Source organism: Palaemon carinicauda, chromosome 32, assembly GCF_036898095.1.
Source record: "Palaemon carinicauda isolate YSFRI2023 chromosome 32, ASM3689809v2, whole genome shotgun sequence".
Taxonomy (NCBI): Eukaryota; Metazoa; Arthropoda; class Malacostraca; order Decapoda; family Palaemonidae; genus Palaemon; species Palaemon carinicauda.
Genome location: NC_090756.1, coordinates 21589910 through 21609188, shown reverse-complemented (window position 1 = coordinate 21609188; position 19279 = coordinate 21589910). Strand labels below are relative to the sequence as shown.

The 19279-nt window shown below is 47.1% G+C and overlaps 1 long non-coding RNA gene across 1 annotated transcript in view; it reads left to right on the top strand.

The window, feature by feature from the left end:
* Positions 1-7400, top strand: part of LOC137625729 (uncharacterized) — a 37790-nt gene extending 30390 nt beyond the window's left edge. Inside the window, exon 3 of the long non-coding RNA XR_011040886.1 lies at positions 6909-7400. This is a non-coding gene — a long non-coding RNA (uncharacterized lncRNA). The remainder of the gene's footprint in view (positions 1-6908) is intronic.
* The last annotated feature ends 11879 nt before the right edge of the window (positions 7401-19279 follow it).

The window sequence follows — 19279 nt, the reverse complement described above, 5'->3', positions numbered from 1 at the left end:
TTGGCAATCGTGTTTTGTTATTATTATTGTATTTTTTGCTTTGTTTATCATGAGCGAAAAACTTCATAATCGTGTATGTGCGAGTGATGTATGCAAGATGAGGTTACCGAAAGTGTCGGTTGACCCTTACACAGTTTGTATGGGTTGTAGGGGGTTTGAATGTGCACTAAATAATAGATGCAAGGAATGCGAGGGTTTAAATGAAGATGATGGTTAGCTATGAAGCGCTATGTGCGCAAACTAGAACTCGATAGAGTTAGGAGAGCTAAATCAAAGTCAAAGTCTGCTAGTGAAGCTAGTATAGATATTTCTATTGACCCTTTAATTGTTTCCTCTTTGGAAGTTGTTCCTTCCCCTGAGGTAGTATCTCCTGCCCCTTCTACAGGATCTGCGCCTGCAGATGACCCTCGGTATGCCAGGATGGCTGCTGAGTTGGAGGCCATTAAAGCACAACTTGCGGCCTTTAAAGGTAAGGGTGAAAGTGATATTAGTGCTTGTGAAAGTGCAGTGGAGGTGGCGGCTGATCGAACCTGTCATACCCCTAGGTCTAGACCTCTACCAAGCTCCCAGGACCAAGGGAGAAAGTACGTCGACAGCCGAAAGGGGGTGAGAGGTGCTTATCCTCAGTCAGTCGTCTCCTCAGACAGTGCTGTTGCGACCTCCCAGGCTGCTCTTGACCGCCGTAGAAAAGGCGTGTCGGATACGTTAGTGTCTTCACCTGATCCTTCTCCCAGACGCAAGTGGCAATACGAATTGTCAAGACTGACGAAGAGAAGGTGGGACCGGGATGTGCTGTCTCTCTCTCCCTCTCCCGGTTTGAGTAGCCGAGAACCTGAACCTTCTGAGGACGACTTCGATGTTGTTCCTGTTAAGAAGACGAAACCGAGAGTCCTTAGCCCAATTAAACCTGCTAAACTTCGTGCTTCTACTGCCAGGGCTCCCAAACAGCTGCCTCCTTCGGAACCGCGAGAACCAGCAGAAGTTGCTAAAGCTTTCATGGCTGTTATGCAGAACAGCTTTCATCACTAGCGCAAGCTTTTAGCCGCCCTCCTTCCCAGTACGACAGACGTAAGGATGTCTCTTTGTCAGTTAAGAGATCGTCTTCTAAGAGGGAACGAAGTACCTCTCCAAAGAAACCTCTGCGCTCTTCGTCGGCCGTACGACATCGCGCACCCTCTTCACCGGCTCGACGCCAGGACATTACTTCCTCTCGCTCTCGGCGCCAGGACGATACTGCCTCTTGCCCTCGGCACCAGGATGATTCCGCCTCGCGTTTTAGGCAGCAGGACGAATGCAGTCTGCGTTATCAGGACGAATGTAGCCTTCCTTATCAGGACGATACCGCTTCTTGTCATCAGGACGATACCTCTTCTCGCTGCCAGGACGATAGTAGCGCTCGCTGCCAGGACGATAGTAGCGCTCGGCGCCAGGACGCTTCCTTCTCTAGGTACCAGGACGACAATTACGCTCGGCGCCAGGACGCAAGCAGCTCTCAGTGCCAGGCTGCTTCCAGCCCCTTCTTCAAGATATTGACCCTGATCAGGACTTCGATGATGTATCAGATGCGGAAGAGAAACCTACCGACTCTGCCAGCGACCATAAAGTTCTGTTTCGCTCCCTTTTGGAACTATATGGGGAAGAATTCCAACCTTCGGCTCCTCGTTCTCCTCAGTCACAATTCACCAGGAAGAAGGCTACGAAGCATTCGGCCTTCATCAAGATGAAGCTTTCAATTTCTACCAGGAAAGCATGCGCTATGGTGGGTGATTGGATGAAGGAACGGAGACAAGCAGTCAAGACCACCTTTTCTTTCCCTCCATCTCGACTCGCTTCCAATGCTGGTATGTGGTATGAGACGGGGGAACCTTTGGGTCTAAGAGTGCCTGCCTCCTCCCAAGGTGACTTCTCTGGTCTTGGGGACTCTGCAAGAAGACATGCTCTGAACTTTGCCAAGGTGATGTGGTCCATGTTGGAACTCGATCACCTCGTCAAGGGAATTTTCAGGGTTTTCGAGGTTTTTAGCTTCCTAGACTGGTCTCTCGGGACTCTGGCCAGGAAGACAGAACTTCTGGATGGCACGAAGGATCTGACGAGTATCATGTCCTGCATGGACAAAGCTCTAAGGGATGGGGCTAATGAGTTGGCTTCCCTTTTCTCAGCAGGGGTATTGAAGAAGAGGGCCCTGTTGTGTTCCTTCACCTCTAGGTCGGTGATGGTTGCTCAGAAGTCAGAACTGCTTTACGCCCCTCTGTCACACTATCTCTTTCCCGAAGCTCTGGTCAGAGATATCTCCCTTTCTCTGGCACAAAAGGCTACTCAGGACCTTTCATCTCGGTCTGTTAGGAAGCCTTTACCTGTCGCTCCTGCTCCTCTGAAGAAGGAAGAGAGAAAGTTCCAGCAGCCCTTTTGGAGTAGGGCTTCCTCGAAAGCCGATTTCAGGGGGAGAAGACAAGAGTCTGGGCCAAGGACCAGCAGAGGTGCTTTAGGCCCTGATCCAAAAAATGAGATGGGAGTCCTCCAGACAACAGTAGGGGCAAGACTGTCTCGTTTTTGGCAGTCTTGGAAGAGGAGAGGGGCAGACTCCTGGTCCCTCTCGATCATCAAAGAAGGTTACAAGATCCCCTTTTTAAAGAAGCCTCCTCTCTCAGACACTCCCCTAGCCTTAGTGGATCAGTACGCCGACACGGGGAAACGAGGCTCTTCTGGAGCTAGTCGACCAGATGTTGGTCAAGGGAGCATTAGAGCCAGTCCAGGACCTTACCTCCCCAGGCTTTTACAATCGCCTATTTCTGGTTCCCAAGAACTCTGGTGGATGGAGACCAGTCCTAGATGTCAGCTCTCTGAACGCCTTCGTGGAGAAAACAAAGTTCTCCATGGAGAGTACTCAGTCCGTGCTGGCAGCAGTTCGTCCAGGCGACTGGATGGTATCTCTCGACCTGCAGGACGCTTATTTTCACGTCCCCATTCATCCAACTTTAAGGAAATATCTGAGATTTGTGATTCAGGGTAAGTGCTTTCAATTCAGGGCACTTTGCTTCGGTCTCAGCACGGCTCCTCAAGTTTTCACCAGGCTAATGGCGAACGTGGCAGGCTGGTTACATCAGGAGGGGATAAGGGTATCCTTCTATCTGGACGACTGGCTGATCCGATCACAGTCGAAAGAAAAATGTCTGGAGGACCTACAGAAGACGTATACGATGACTCAGGCCCTGGGACTCATCATCAACAGGGAGAAGTCTCAGACCGAACCGAATCAGACTATTCTCTATTTGGGGATAGTTCTGAATTCAGTTCTTTTTCGGGCTTCTCCCTCCCAGGAAAGGCCGACCAGGTGCCTAGAGAAAGTCAAAGAACTTTTAAAGAAACAGGAATGCTTTGCGAAGGAGTGGACGAGTCTGCTGGGAACTCTATCCTCCCTAGAGCAGTTTGTCTCGTTGGGAAGACTGCACCTAAGGCCTCTGCAACACTTCCTCGCAAAGGTATGGAACAGAAAAACCCAGGAGGACTCCTTTTCTTTTCCCATTCCGACAGAGATCAAGGATCTTTTGATGTAGTGGCTGGACCCAGCTCTGTTAGGAGAAGGGATCTCCTTGTACAAGAAGAACCCCGACCTAGTGTTATTCTCAGACGCGTTGGAGTCAGGCTGGGGAGCAACACTAGGGAACAAGTAGGTCTCAGGCGTTTGGGAAGGAAGTCAGGTTAGTTGGCATATCAACAGGAAGGAGTTGATGGCCATTTTTTTAGGGCTAAAGGCCTTCAAAACCTCAGTGTCAGGGAAGACTGTGGAGATCAATTCAGACAACACCACAGCTCTCGCGTACATCAGGAAACAAGGGGGAACTCACTCCCTCTCTCTGTTCAGAACAGCGAGAGAGCTTCTCCTTTGGGCGAGCGAGAACAGGACTCAGCTGTTGACGAGGTTTGTCCAAGGGCAGAGAAACATCAGGGCAGACATGCTCAGCAGGAAGGGACAAGTTCTTCCCACAGAGTGGACTCTCAATCCGCATGTCTGTCAGAGCCTCTGGAAGTTGTGGGGCAGACATGTAATAGACCTTTTCGCCTCCAACTTGAACAAGAGGATCCCCAACTACTGCTCCCTAGTCCCGGACGAGGAAGCGGTAGCAGTGGACGCCTTCTTGATGGATTGAACGGGGATGGACATGTATGCGTTTCCCCCGATCAAAATCATCAATCTGGTCGTCGGGAAATTCGCTCTCCTCGATTCGGGACAAATGATCCTAGTGGCTCCATTCTGGCCTGCAAGGGAATGGTTCACCGAAGTGGTGGGCATGCTGATGGACTTCCCAAGAAGACTCCCGGCAAGTCCAGATCTTCTCAGACAGCCCCACTTCGAGAGATATCATCAAAACCCCCTCACTCTCAATCTGACTGCCTTCAGACTGTCGAGAAGCTCGTTAGATCTCGAGGCTTTTCAGCACAAGTGGCGAAAGCTATTGCCAGAGCAAGGAGGATCTCGTCACAAAGAGTCTACCAGTCTAAGTGGGAGACCTTTAGAGCTTGGTGTAGGCGGCACAAGGTTTCCTCGACCACTACCTCTCTGAGCCAGATTGCAGACTTTTTTTGTACCTTAGGCAGGATGCTAAGCTGGCTGTATCTACCATCAAAGGATACAGGAGTATGCTCTCAACCGTCTTTAGGCATAGAGGCCTAGAGTTGTCTTAAGATAAGGATTTGCAGGACCTAACTTTGAGATGACGAAACAGGTACAATTAAGACCCCCATCTTGGAACCTGGATGTGGTGTTTAAGTTTCTGTGCTCCAAGAAATTGGAACTTATCTCGCAAGCCTCTCTTCGAGATGTAACAAAGAAAACCCTCTTTCCTATGACTCTAGCGACTGCCAAAAGGGTCAGCGAGGTCCAGGCAATTGAGAAGCGTGTAGGCTTCAATCAAAATGGAGCGTTTTGTGCCTTAAGGTTCGACTTTCTCGCCAAGAATGAGAACCCTTCGAAACCCTGGCCTAGGACCTTTGAGGTCCCTAACCTCATGAACCTAGTGGGTCAGGAGCAGGAAAGACTCCTCTGCCCAGTTAGGGCTCTCAAGGCTTATTTGGCCCACACTAAGAACGTGAGGGGTGCATCCAACTCATTATGGTGTTCGGTGAAGGATCCTCAAAAACCCCTGTCAAAGAACGCTTTCTCCTTTTTCCCGAGGGAAACTATTAGAGAAGCCCACCTCTTATGTGAGGAAGAACACTTCGCCCTGTTGAAAGTACGGGCTCACGAAGTAAGAGCCATTGCTACCTCACTGGCATATCAGAAAAATATGTCAGTTAGGCAAATCATGGATGCAACGTTCTGGAGGAGCAACTCTGTCTTCGCTTCTCATTACCTCAGAGAGGTGAGAGTAAACTGTGACAAGTGTTATACCTTGGGCCCATACGTAGCTGCGGCTTCTGTATTAGGCAAAGGAGTTACTACCCCCACTCAACCTTAGTTTGTCTACATGTATGAAGGTTTGTGTTTTTTATGGTTGTCTGAGGACCTCATCTTGTGGAACGGTTCCCTCATTCCAGATAGATAGCTTATATCTATTTCTGCAAGGTTAAGTGGTTAGTTTTAGTAAGGTTGCAGGTTTTTATTATATGGGGCGAAGGTAGTTTCTGAAGTCTAGTCAAGTTGTTGGTCTTACCCCTTTGGCAGACTCGATTGAGTTGTTTGCAGCATAGCAGGTCTACTCCTGGCTGAACACTCCTAAGGGAAAGCATCTCTAGAAGAAAGTAACCTTTGAAGTCACCTACCTTAGCAGGTAAGGAATCAAGGTGTTTTTTTTCCTACAACTCTTTTGTTGTTTCCCCAACGATGTTTACTGTCTGTTTCCCTCCTCCAAATGTGTGAATCAGCTATATATATATATATAACTTCCAGGGAAGTACTATTCATAAAAATGGAGTTTTTATGATAAAACAAAGTTTTATGAATACTTACCTGGCAGTTATATATATATTTTAAAGCCCACCCACCTCCCCTCAGGAGACAGGTCGGGCAAAGATAATCTGAAGAACAGAAAACGGGAATGATTCCAGGTACCACCCTGTAAGGGTTGTTAACCACCTAACCACACAACCACCACAAGGCGGTTGTCGCGATTTTCGAATAAATTCTGCCGGAAGTCAGAGACTTAGCCATATATATATAACTGCCAGGTAAGTATTCATAAAACTTTGTTTTATCATAAAAACTCCATTTTTCCTAGCTACACAAACCTGAGTCCTTTGAACTAAATTTCCCATCTCAACTACCCCTCGCAGTCCCAGGCCCAAGGACAAAAGTGAATATTGTGTGACAGGCAGTTGGACAGGGCTTCCCCCTTGCACCACCTGTTATTAATTAACTACCTTGTTAATGATTCAGTGGCTGGTCCAGCAGCACGGGAGACATATCCTTATTTTGTATGACACGGGTTTATATAACTAGAAAAAATACAAATTAATTGAAAGATGTGTTATACAGAAGGTCCCCCAATTTACAAACACTCAGTGATACACAAATCCTACTGAAAATAACAAAGATAAGAAAAATAAATACTAATAAAACAATATTATATAATTTAATACAGTACACAAAATGTTATTTGTAATAACTTAATATCTTATTTCATGTGAAACCCGACTATTTGTTGACTTTTGTAGCTGGAAATCATAGACATGAGATTCAGGTTAGGTCTACCCTAGGCCAAAATTTTACAAAATTTGACTTAACAAACATTTTCTTAGAGTCTATTAAGTTTGTATGTTGAGGACCTTCTGTATATACAGTATTGAATACAGTACATATTCTGTTTTACATTAAGGAGAAAATAATTTTAACTTTCAAGGACTGCTTGTTATATATTTAGTAAGTCTTAGAGCTTCCCATATAATTGATTCAATTTTTGTCTTTAGTTCAGGTTACTTCAAGCAAGATCAAGAAAGAAGTCGGGAACAATGCTTCGGTTAATTTCGTGAAGAGAAATATACTCCACTGTAGCCTCAACCTGCTTGACCGGCACTAGTCTGTGGACTTTTGCAAGCAGCCCCAATAAAGATTTGGTATCGGAGGTGACTTTGATAAGTGTTCTCTGTGGTTGCTTATCCTTAAGGGGAACTTCACTATAGTAAGGTCTTACTTTCCTCCAACTCCTCTCAGATAGTGTTTTCCATGAAAAGTATCCGATGGGAATTTCTTTGAGAGCTGGATATCTTAGAAGGAAACTGTGACTGAGCAGCAGTCAACGCGCCATTGAAGCAACAAATAGAGGGAAAAAGTGGACTATGTCTAAAGTTGCTGACTGTTAAAAATTAAGAGCAAAGGACTAGGAATGAAGCAGTCCACATTATTTATAGTAAAAACCTCCCTTTTTATTAATCTTTGTTAATGCTGCTCATCAGCACTGTTTTCATCAGTTATCCTGGAAGGTGGGATTAATTATGATACATTTTTCAATATTAAACTTACCCGATAATCATGTAGCTGTCAACTCCGTTGCCCGACAGAATTCTATGGAGGGATACGCCAGCTATCACAATACTAGAAGGGGGTGTACTTACCAGCGCCACCTGTGGCCAGGTACTCAATCATTTGTTGTTGACACCTCCTCAATTATTCCTCTGTCGTGCTTCCGGCTAGACGTTCTGGGATACGCTTATGGTCTTCGAGTTTATTCACGGATATTTGGTGAAGTATTCTCTCAGATTAACGGCTGTCGCTTTACTGGAATCCTTCTTATATTAGCTAGATAGCTTTTATATAATACTGATATAACGATTAACGAATTTTGCTTGTTTTTGGATCACCCTTTGGCTAACTCTTTGAATACAAGATGTCTGACGTTTCGCAAGCCCCCTCCCATAGACGATGTAGGTCTTGCAATAGGCGTATTCCGAAGGCCTCGGTAGATCCTCACACCGCTTGTTCTGACTGTAGGGACAGGCCCTGTCTATTAGAAAATCGATGTGAGGAATGCGCCGGACTTTCGGAATTGGAATTTGTCCGTCTTTTAAAATATTCATCTAAGTTAGAGAGAGGTAGAGTTAGGAGAAGTTCTTCTCACTCTTCTATGTTTTCCTCACCTCATGATCCCCTACCTTTTCCTACCCCTGTAGTGGCTACCCCCGAACCTACTGTGTGCCCTCCGCCTGATATGTCAGTTGTTTTGCGTGCTATTCAGGCTTTAGGCGATAAAGTAGAATCAGTGGTAAGTGACCATAAGTCTCTGATGGCCGAAGTTAAAGAACTGAAGGTCAAGAGTGCAGTGGGTGGAATTAGTGCCAGTGCTGTGACAAGTGCTAGTGTCGGTGCAGTGCCAAGTGCTAGTGGTGCCAGTGTGGTGCGTGAGGATTTTTCTGTGCGAGCCAGTCGTCCTCCCAGTCCGGGACCTCTTGCAAGCTCCCATGCCCAGGGGAGAAGCAATGTCGAAGGGCTTAAGGGTTCGACAGGCCTTGTTAGGCGCACAGAACTATCCTCGGTGGTTGCGGGCGTGTCTTCCTTAGACCGTCACTCCCACCTGCAGACGATTGAGCCCGTCTTATTCTCGTCCGCTGATCAACTAGCAGGGAAGAAACGTTGGTCTCAGGTCTCGAGACCGCTTAAACGTAGAGTCCAGTCCGCGAGTGCTCAGCCAGGTTGCAGTCATTGGCTCAGCTCTGACTCGCCTCAGTCATCTGTCGACTGTACTCCGCCCAAGAGGAGTAAGGTTCTGCCAAAACAGAGCCCGACTGTTAAGACTTTACCTCAGTCTGTTATCGTTTCTGCCGATCCCAAGTGGACCCTGCTTCAGTCCATGCAAGCTCAGCTTTCGGACTTGATGCGTGAGTGTCGGGCTGAGAGTGTTGCACCTCCTCCTCCGCCTACACTCCCTCCGCCTGTTCTCGCTCCGCCTGTGCTCGCCCCGCCTGCACTTGCTCCGCCTGGTCGCAGCACCATCTGCCAGGCGTACGATGTTGAACCACTTTCGGAGTTCGCTGTTCCCAGTGGTGTTCAGCCTCAGCCTTCTTTAAGGCAACCCTTGCTTTGGGATCAGGAGAGTTATTCCACTCTTCCTCCGCCTCCCCTTGCTGCTCCACCAGTGGTGCAACTCTCGGTTGGGGTACAACAACCTCTCCCCTCCGTGAGTCTGTCTGCTCAGCCATCGCTGCAGCGAGCTCAACCCTCCTCAAGGCAAGCTCCTCTACACCCTGGACTTGCGCCTCAGGAGCCTCAGCTTGCGAGAACTTTACCTTGTTCTGCGCAGCCTCAACCTCATCATGCTCCGCTCATCTCACAGGAACAGGAACGGACTACTCCGCCTCCGTCCTCCGCTCAGCTTGTGCAATCCTTGGGTTCAACCTCTCTTGCTAGGAGTCAACCTCCTTCACCCATGCGCCTGCCTTCTGCTTCGTCTGTTGTTCAGCCTTTGCAGTCTGAGCCTCAGGTTTTCCCTCAACAGTCACTGGAAGAGGAAACCACTGTTATTGTTCCTACCCGCTCTGACTCTGCGGTTCAGCATTCTGGTCCGATCGCTTCGCTACCCTCTGCTGATGAGGTGTCGGATGATGAGGAGGCTCACCTTGATCCCTCATCAGACGTGGACGAATCTAAGCTTTCTCCACTGTCGATTGATTTTCGTAAGGTCTTGGCTCTACTCAGGGAGATTTACCCAGACCACTTCGTCTCTGCTATTCCCCGCTCTCCACCATCTGAGTTTTCGCTGGGCGTACAACAAGCTAAGTCCAACTATACTAAGCTTGTCCTAGCTAGATCCTCCAAGAGGGCTTTAAGGATCTTAGGGGAGTGGCTGCAGTCTAAACAACACCTTGGCAAGACTTCCTTCATGTTCCCTCCAACGAAGCTCGCTTCGAAAGCTAGCGTTTGGTATGCCACAGGGGAAGCACCAGGCTTAGGAGTACCTGCCTCTGCCCAGGCTGACTTCTCAAGTCTGGTGGACTCGCCTCGGAGAACTGCTATGAGACGCTCGAAGGTTTGTTGGACCTTCTCAGACCTGGATCATTTTCTAAAAGGGTTGTTCAGAGCATTTGAAATGTTCAACTTTCTCGACTGGTGCCTGGGGGCCCTCAGCAAGAAAACCTCTCCTGCGGACAAAGATTCTGCCATGCTTTTAATGTCCTGCATGGATAAGGCCATCAGAGATGGATCGGGTGAGCTAGCGTCGTTATTTGTATCAGGGGTGTTGAAGAAAAGGGAACAACTGTGTACCTTCCTTTCCGCCAGCATTACACCTTGCCAACGGTCACAACTCCTTTTTGCTCCACTCTCAAAGTTCCTCTTTCCCGAGGAGCTAGTTAAGGACTTGTCTGCTGCCCTGATACAAAAGGACACGCACGATCTTGTAGCCTCATCGGCTCGTAAGTCTAAGGTTGCCACCTCAGTCTCCAAGACTTATCGCTCCCCAGTGGCTGATACCCCGGCTACGAGGTTCATACCGCCCTTTCGTGGTAGAGCCCCCAGCCGAGGAAGCTCCCGTCCAGACTCTCACAGGAGCAAGTCTAGGAAAGGATCCAGGACATCTAAGGGAAAGAACTGACTCTCAGATTCTCCAGACAACAGTAGGAGCCAGACTCAAGATCTTCTGGCGAGCCTGGGAGAAGAGAGGTGCAGACGCACAGTCTGTCAGTTGGCTGAGGTACGGTTACAGGATTCCATTCTGCCTCAAACCACCTCTGACCACATCGCCCATCAACCTCTCTCCCAACTACAAAGAAGAGGACAAGAGGCTAGCATTGCAACAGGAGGTGTCGCTACTTGTGCAGAAGAAGGCAGTGGTTATAGTCCGGGACCATCAATCCCCGGGCTTCTACAACCGTCTCTTTCTTGTGGCCAAGAAGACAGGAGGTTGGAGACCGGTGCTGGACGTCAGCTCTCTCAACGAGTATGTCACCAAGCAGACGTTCACGATGGAGACGACCAAGTCGGTCTTAGCAGCGGTCAGACAGGAGGACTGGATGGTCTCGTTGGACTTGAAAGATGCATACTTTCACGTTCCCATTCATCCAGACTCCCAACCTTTCCTGAGATTCGTTTTCGGAAAGGTTGTCTATCAGTTCCAAGCCCTGTGTTTTGGCCTAAGCACAGCTCCTATGGTCTTTACTCATCTGATGAGGAATGTAGCGAAATTCCTACACTTATCGAACATCAGAGCCTCCCTCTACCTAGACGACTGGCTGTTGAGAGCCTCCACGAGTCGTCGTTGTCTGGAGAACCTCAATTGGACTTTAGACTTAATCAGAGACCTAGGTCTATTAGTCAATATAGAGAAATCTCAACTCATTCCCTCCCAATCCATTGTGTACCTGGGAATGGAGATTCAGAGTCAGGATTTTCGGGCTTTTCCATCGGCCTCCAGGATAAACCAAGCCCTAGAGTGCATCATGAGCATGCTGAAGAGGAGCAATTGCTCAGTGAGACAGTGGATGAGTCTCACAGGGACCCTCTCATCACTGGCCCTGTTTGTCGAGCTAGGAAGACTCCACCTCCGCCCTCTTCAATTCCATCTTGCTGCTCATTGGGACAAGGGCTCGACTCTAGAAGCAGTCTCTATCCCTATCAATCAAGAGATGAAGACCACTCTCCTGTGGTGGAAGCACAATCTCCTTCTCAAGGAGGGTCTATCATTGGCCATCCAGACCCCCAATCTTCATCTCTTCTCAGATGCATCGGACTCGGGCTGGGGTGCGACCTTGGACGGACGGGAATGCTCAGGAGTATGGAACAAGGAACAAGGATTACTCCACATCAACTGCAAGGAACTGTTAGCAGTTCATCTAGCCCTGTTGAACTTCAAGTCCCTCCTGCTAGGCAAAGTGGTGGAGGTGAATTCAGACAACACCACAGCCTTGGCTTACATCTCCAAGCAAGGAGGGACCCATTCGAGGAGCCTTTACGAGATCGCAAGGGACCTCCTCATTTGGTCAAGAGGTCTAAACCTCACTCTGGTCACGAGGTTCATCCAGGGCGATATGAATGTTTCAGCGGATCGCCTCAGCAGAAGGAATCAGGTCATTCCCACGGAATGGACCCTCCACAAGAGTGTGTGCAACAGACTTTGGACCTTGTGGGGTCAACCTACCATAGATCTGTTTGCCACCTCCATAACCAAGAGACTTCCGCTTTATTGTTCCCCTGTTCCAGACCCTGCAGCGGTTCATGTGGATGCTTTTCTTCTGAACTGGTCCCATCTCGACCTGTACGCATTCCCTCCGTTCAAGATCATAAACAAAGTTCTGCAGAAATTCGTCTCGCACGAAGGGACACGGCTGACGCTGGTTGCTCCCCTTTGGCCTGCAAGAGAATGGTACACAGAGGTACTTCAATGGCTAGTCGACTTCCCCAGGACTCTACCTCTAAGAGTGGACCTTCTACGTCAACCACACGTAGACAGGTTGCACCCAAACCTCCACGCTCTTCGGCTGACTGCCTTCAGACTGTCGAAAGATTCGCTAGAGCTAGAGGCTTTTCGAAGGAGGCAGCCAGTGCGATTGCCAGAGCTAGAAGAGTTTCCACTCGTAGAGTCTACCAGTCTAAGTGGGAGGTCTTCCGAAGCTGGTGTAGAGCCAATTCAATATCCTCTACCAATACCTCTGTGATCCAAATAGCTGACTTCCTTCTACATCTTAGGAATGAGAGATCCCTTTCAACACCTACGATTAAAGGATATAGGAGCATGTTGGCCTCAGTTCTCCGCCACAGAGGTTTGGACCTGTCTTCCAACAAGGACCTTCAAGACATTCTCAAGTCTTTTGAGACGTCTAAAGAACGTCGTCTTTCCACTCCAGGCTGGAATCTAGACGTAGTCTTAAGGTTCCTTATGACATCTAGGTTCGAACCTCTCCAGTCAGCTTCCTTCAAGGATCTTACCCTCAAGACTGCTTTTCTCGTTTGCCTTGCAACAGCTAAGAGAGTCAGTGAGGTTCATGCCTTCAGCAAGAACATTGGTTTCACAACCGAATCTGCAACATGTTCTTTTCAGCTTGGATTCCTAGCAAAGAACGAGCTTCCTTCACGTCCTTGGCCTAGATCGTTCGAAATACCTAGCCTCTCCAACATGGTAGGTAACGAACTAGAGAGAGTTCTTTGCCCTGTCAGAGCTCTCAAATATTATCTGAAGAGGTCTAAACCTATTCGAGGACAGTCAGAAGCCTTATGGTGTGCCATCAAGAAACCCTCGAGACCCATGTCCAAGAATGGGCTTTCGTACTATATAAGGCTTCTGATCAGAGAAGCACATTCTCACTTAAAGGAGGAAGACCTTGCATTGCTGAAGGTAAGGACCCACGAAGTAAGAGCTGTAGCTACTTCGTTGGCCTTTAATAAAAACCGTTCTCTGCAGAGCATAATGGATGCAACCTATTGGAGGAGCAAGTCAGTGTTTGCATCATTTTATCTGAAAGATGTCCAGTCTCTTTACGAGAACTGCTACACCCTGGGACCATTCGTAGCAGCGAGTGCAGTAGTAGGTGAGGGCTCAGCCACTACATTCCCTTAATCCCATAACCTTTTTTAACCTTTCTCTTGAATACTTTTATTGTTGTTTTTTTATGGTTGTTACGGTAGGCTAAGAAGCCTTCCGCATCCTTGGATTTGGCGGGTGGTCTATTCATTCTTGAGAAGCGCCTGGGTTAAAGGTTTGGTAGAGGTCCTTTAGTAGGGGTTGCAACCCCGTGTACTTTGGCACCTTTGGGTTGATTCAGCCTCCAAGAGGAACGCTGCGCTCAGTAAGGAAGACGAACTTTAAATAAAGAGGCAGAGTAACGGTTCTATTCGACTTCCTTACCAGGTACTTATTATTTCATTGTTATTTGAGATAACTGTTATATGAAATATGGGATACTTAGCTATCCTTTAATCTTGTACACTGGTTTTCACCCACCTCCCTGGGTGTGAATCAGCTACATGATTATCGGGTAAGTTTAATATTGAAAAATGTTATTTTTATTAATAAAATAAATTTTTGAATATACTTACCCGATAATCATGATTTAATCGACCCTCCCTTTCCTCCCCAGAGAGAACCAGTGGACCGAGGAATAATTGAGGAGGTGTCAACAACAAATGATTGAGTACCTGGCCACAGGTGGCGCTGGTAAGTACACCCCCTTCTAGTATTGTGATAGCTGGCGTATCCCTCCATAGAATTCTGTCGGGCAACGGAGTTGACAGCTACATGATTATCGGGTAAGTATATTCAAAAATTTATTTTATTAATAAAAATAACATATTGTACTCAGAAGTACAGTACTGTATTTGCAGTCTACAGTCAACTCTTGTTATCTATAATTTTTGTATTTGCAAATTTATTATAACAGAAATTCTGAATTTGATATAAGATTTCTTAACTGCGAAAAATTGCCAAAGAACCCAAGTCAAAAGAAGATATTTATAGTTAGAAATAGCCTAGTACAGCTTATTTATTTCCTTTCTTCACTAGGTTATTTTTCCCTGTTGGAGCCCTTGGGCTTATAGCATCCTGCTTTTCCAACTAGGGTTGTAGCTTAGCTAGTAATAATAATGAAGTTAAAAAGGGAAAATCAAAACATGGAATTTTGCATTCGATATCAGCAAAATAAGCAAGTCAGAATGTGGAACTTTAGGGTTAGAATTTGGAAGATGATACTATTCAAGTTAGGAAATTATATCAACAATACTCGGTTGATTATATGTAAGAATATTCTCGATACCGTCAAAATAATAAAACAATCGGTAATTGGTGTTAAAATACACCTTAAATTGATGATGATAAAATAAAAAAATTCCTAAATGATGCTTAGTTAACATCGAAAACCAGGATTATTTTAGACGTCTTTCAGTACATGTATGTTATACGGTCGGCCTATTATCGAACATAGATATAAGCAGATTAAAGTTTATATTATGTGTATGACTTGATCGAGGCTTTTTAAACAAATATTTTTGTTTCTTCTACTATATATACAGTATGTATTGTATGGCACCTTAAAGCGAGAGATAAAATTTACCCATATGTCCAAGGGACATGGTAATAGTAGCAATAAACAAACTGTATGAAAACTATGATATATTATAACATGTTGTTGTTGATGTAATATTCGTTATAAAGATGTTTTGAATAAGTTATGAAGTTTGATAAACGATGCTCTTTGTTATCTGTATGTGCACATATTTTTTATAGTGTTTGCTTTAGATCAACTGATCCCAACCAAAAGTAAGAAAAAAAAAATTGCCGATGGTTGATTGTTAAAAAACGCCCAAAATTGAAAACAAGAGTACAAAAATTCTTTAATAAAGAACAATTAACTTTTTTTTAAATCATGATATTTTAGAATGCGATAATCCTTCATTTATTTATTTCCTTGTTTCCTTTCCTCACTGGGCTATTTTTCCGTGTAGTAGCCCTTGGGCTTGTAGCATCTTGCTTTTCCAACTATGGTTGTAGCTTGGCTAGTAATAATAATAATAATAATTATAATTGAACTAGTGGTCAACTGCCCAGTTTTGAGCTAAAGCTTACAATCTAATATAGATTTATATAGAGTATAAATTTATTTTGTGCCATATTTACAGTAATTGACACTTTCTAAAGAAATAAAGATATTTGTTTCTTCTGCTTTAGTGTGTATTGTATGGCACCTGAGAAAAAGTGATCAGCTGATGAAATAGAATGCTATTTTTTCGTTCATGTTTCTTTTTATCGACATGAGTCCACAAATTGCTCACCACAATTCACGATATACTGATGTTAATTTCATTCGGAAACTCGGGGATGTTAAATATAATAATGCATAATTTCGTATCCATGATTTTGGCATACGTAGCCATTTTTCAATATTAAACTTACCCGATAATCATGTAGCTGTCAACTCCGTTGCCCGACAGAATTCTATGGAGGGATACGCCAGCTATCACAATACTAGAAGGGGGTGTACTTACCAGCGCCACCTGTGGCCAGGTACTCAATCATTTGTTGTTGACACCTCCTCAATTATTCCTCTGTCGTGCTTCCGGCTAGACGTTCTGGGATACGCTTATGGTCTTCGAGTTTATTCACGGATATTTGGTGAAGTATTCTCTCAGATTAACGGCTGTCGCTTTACTGGAATCCTTCTTATATTAGCTAGATAGCTTTTATATAATACTGATATAACGATTAACGAATTTTGCTTGTTTTTGGATCACCCTTTGGCTAACTCTTTGAATACAAGATGTCTGACGTTTCGCAAGCCCCCTCCCATAGACGATGTAGGTCTTGCAATAGGCGTATTCCGAAGGCCTCGGTAGATCCTCACACCGCTTGTTCTGACTGTAGGGACAGGCCCTGTCTATTAGAAAATCGATGTGAGGAATGCGCCGGACTTTCGGAATTGGAATTAGTCCGTCTTTTAAAATATTCATCTAAGTTAGAGAGAGGTAGAGTTAGGAGAAGTTCTTCTCACTCTTCTATGTTTTCCTCACCTCATGATCCCCTACCTTTTCCTACCCCTGTAGTGGCTACCCCCGAACCTACTGTGTGCCCTCCGCCTGATATGTCAGTTGTTTTGCGTGCTATTCAGGCTTTAGGCGATAAAGTAGAATCAGTGGTAAGTGACCATAAGTCTCTGATGGCCGAAGTTAAAGAACTGAAGGTCAAGAGTGCAGTGGGTGGAATTAGTGCCAGTGCTGTGACAAGTGCTAGTGTCGGTGCAGTGCCAAGTGCTAGTGGTGCCAGTGTGGTGCGTGAGGATTTTTCTGTGCGAGCCAGTCGTCCTCCCAGTCCGGGACCTCTTGCAAGCTCCCATGCCCAGGGGAGAAGCAATGTCGAAGGGCTTAAGGGTTCGACAGGCCTTGTTAGGCGCACAGAACTATCCTCGGTGGTTGCGGGCGTGTCTTCCTTAGACCGTCACTCCCACCTGCAGACGATTGAGCCCGTCTTATTCTCGTCCGCTGATCAACTAGCAGGGAAGAAACGTTGGTCTCAGGTCTCGAGACCGCTTAAACGTAGAGTCCAGTCCGCGAGTGCTCAGCCAGGTTGCAGTCATTGGCTCAGCTCTGACTCGCCTCAGTCATCTGTCGACTGTACTCCGCCCAAGAGGAGTAAGGTTCTGCCAAAACAGAGCCCGACTGTTAAGACTTTACCTCAGTCTGTTATCGTTTCTGCCGATCCCAAGTGGACCCTGCTTCAGTCCATGCAAGCTCAGCTTTCGGACTTGATGCGTGAGTGTCGGGCTGAGAGTGTTGCACCTCCTCCTCCGCCTACACTCCCTCCGCCTGTTCTCGCTCCGCCTGTGCTCGCCCCGCCTGCACTTGCTCCGCCTGGTCGCAGCACCATCTGCCAGGCGTACGATGTTGAACCACTTTCGGAGTTCGCTGTTCCCAGTGGTGTTCAGCCTCAGCCTTCTTTAAGGCAACCCTTGCTTTGGGATCAGGAGAGTTATTCCACTCTTCCTCCGCCTCCCCTTGCTGCTCCACCAGTGGTGCAACTCTCGGTTGGGGTACAACAACCTCTCCCCTCCGTGAGTCTGTCTGCTCAGCCATCGCTGCAGCGAGCTCAACCCTCCTCAAGGCAAGCTCCTCTACACCCTGGACTTGCGCCTCAGGAGCCTCAGCTTGCGAGAACTTTACCTTGTTCTGCGCAGCCTCAACCTCATCATGCTCCGCTCATCTCACAGGAACAGGAACGGACTACTCCGCCTCCGTCCTCCGCTCAGCTTGTGCAATCCTTGGGTTCAACCTCTCTTGCTAGGAGTCAACCTCCTTCACCCATGCGCCTGCCTTCTGCTTCGTCTGTTGTTCAGCCTTTGCAGTCTGAGCCTCAGGTTTTCCCTCAACAGTCACTGGAAGAGGAAACCACTGTTATTGTTCCTACCCGCTCTGACTCTGCGGTTCAGCATTCTGGTCCGATCGCTTCGCTACCCTCTGCTGATGAGGTGTCGGATGATGAGGAGGCTCACCTTGATCCCTCATCAGACGTGGACGAATCTAAGCTTTCTCCACTGTCGATTGATTTTCGTAAGGTCTTGGCTCTACTCAGGGAGATTTACCCAGACCACTTCGTCTCTGCTATTCCCCGCTCTCCACCATCTGAGTTTTCGCTGGGCGTACAACAAGCTAAGTCCAACTATACTAAGCTTGTCCTAGCTAGATCCTCCAAGAGGGCTTTAAGGATCTTAGGGGAGTGGCTGCAGTCTAAACAACACCTTGGCAAGACTTCCTTCATGTTCCCTCCAACGAAGCTCGCTTCGAAAGCTAGCGTTTGGTATGCCACAGGGGAAGCACCAGGCTTAGGAGTACCTGCCTCTGCCCAGGCTGACTTCTCAAGTCTGGTGGACTCGCCTCGGAGAACTGCTATGAGACGCTCGAAGGTTTGTTGGACCTTCTCAGACCTGGATCATTTTCTAAAAGGGTTGTTCAGAGCATTTGAAATGTTCAACTTTCTCGACTGGTGCCTGGGGGCCCTCAGCAAGAAAACCTCTCCTGCGGACAAAGATTCTGCCATGCTTTTAATGTCCTGCATGGATAAGGCCATCAGAGATGGATCGGGTGAGCTAGCGTCGTTATTTGTATCAGGGGTGTTGAAGAAAAGGGAACAACTGTGTACCTTCCTTTCCGCCAGCATTACACCTTGCCAACGGTCACAACTCCTTTTTGCTCCACTCTCAAAGTTCCTCTTTCCCGAGGAGCTAGTTAAGGACTTGTCTGCTGCCCTGATACAAAAGGACACGCACGATCTTGTAGCCTCATCGGCTCGTAAGTCTAAGGTTGCCACCTCAGTCTCCAAGACTTATCGCTCCCCAGTGGCTGATACCCCGGCTACGAGGTTCATACCGCCCTTTCGTGGTAGAGCCCCCAGCCGAGGAAGCTCCCGTCCAGACTCTCACAGGAGCAAGTCTAGGAAAGGATCCAGGACATCTAAGGGAAAGAACTGACTCTCAGATTCTCCAGACAACAGTAGGAGCCAGACTCAAGATCTTCTGGCGAGCCTGGGAGAAGAGAGGTGCAGACGCACAGTCTGTCAGTTGGCTGAGGTACGGTTACAGGATTCCATTCTGCCTCAAACCACCTCTGACCACATCGCCCATCAACCTCTCTCCCAACTACAAAGAAGAGGACAAGAGGCTAGCATTGCAACAGGAGGTGTCGCTACTTGTGCAGAAGAAGGCAGTGGTTATAGTCCGGGACCATCAATCCCCGGGCTTCTACAACCGTCTCTTTCTTGTGGCCAAGAAGACAGGAGGTTGGAGACCGGTGCTGGACGTCAGCTCTCTCAACGAGTATGTCACCAAGCAGACGTTCACGATGGAGACGACCAAGTCGGTCTTAGCAGCGGTCAGACAG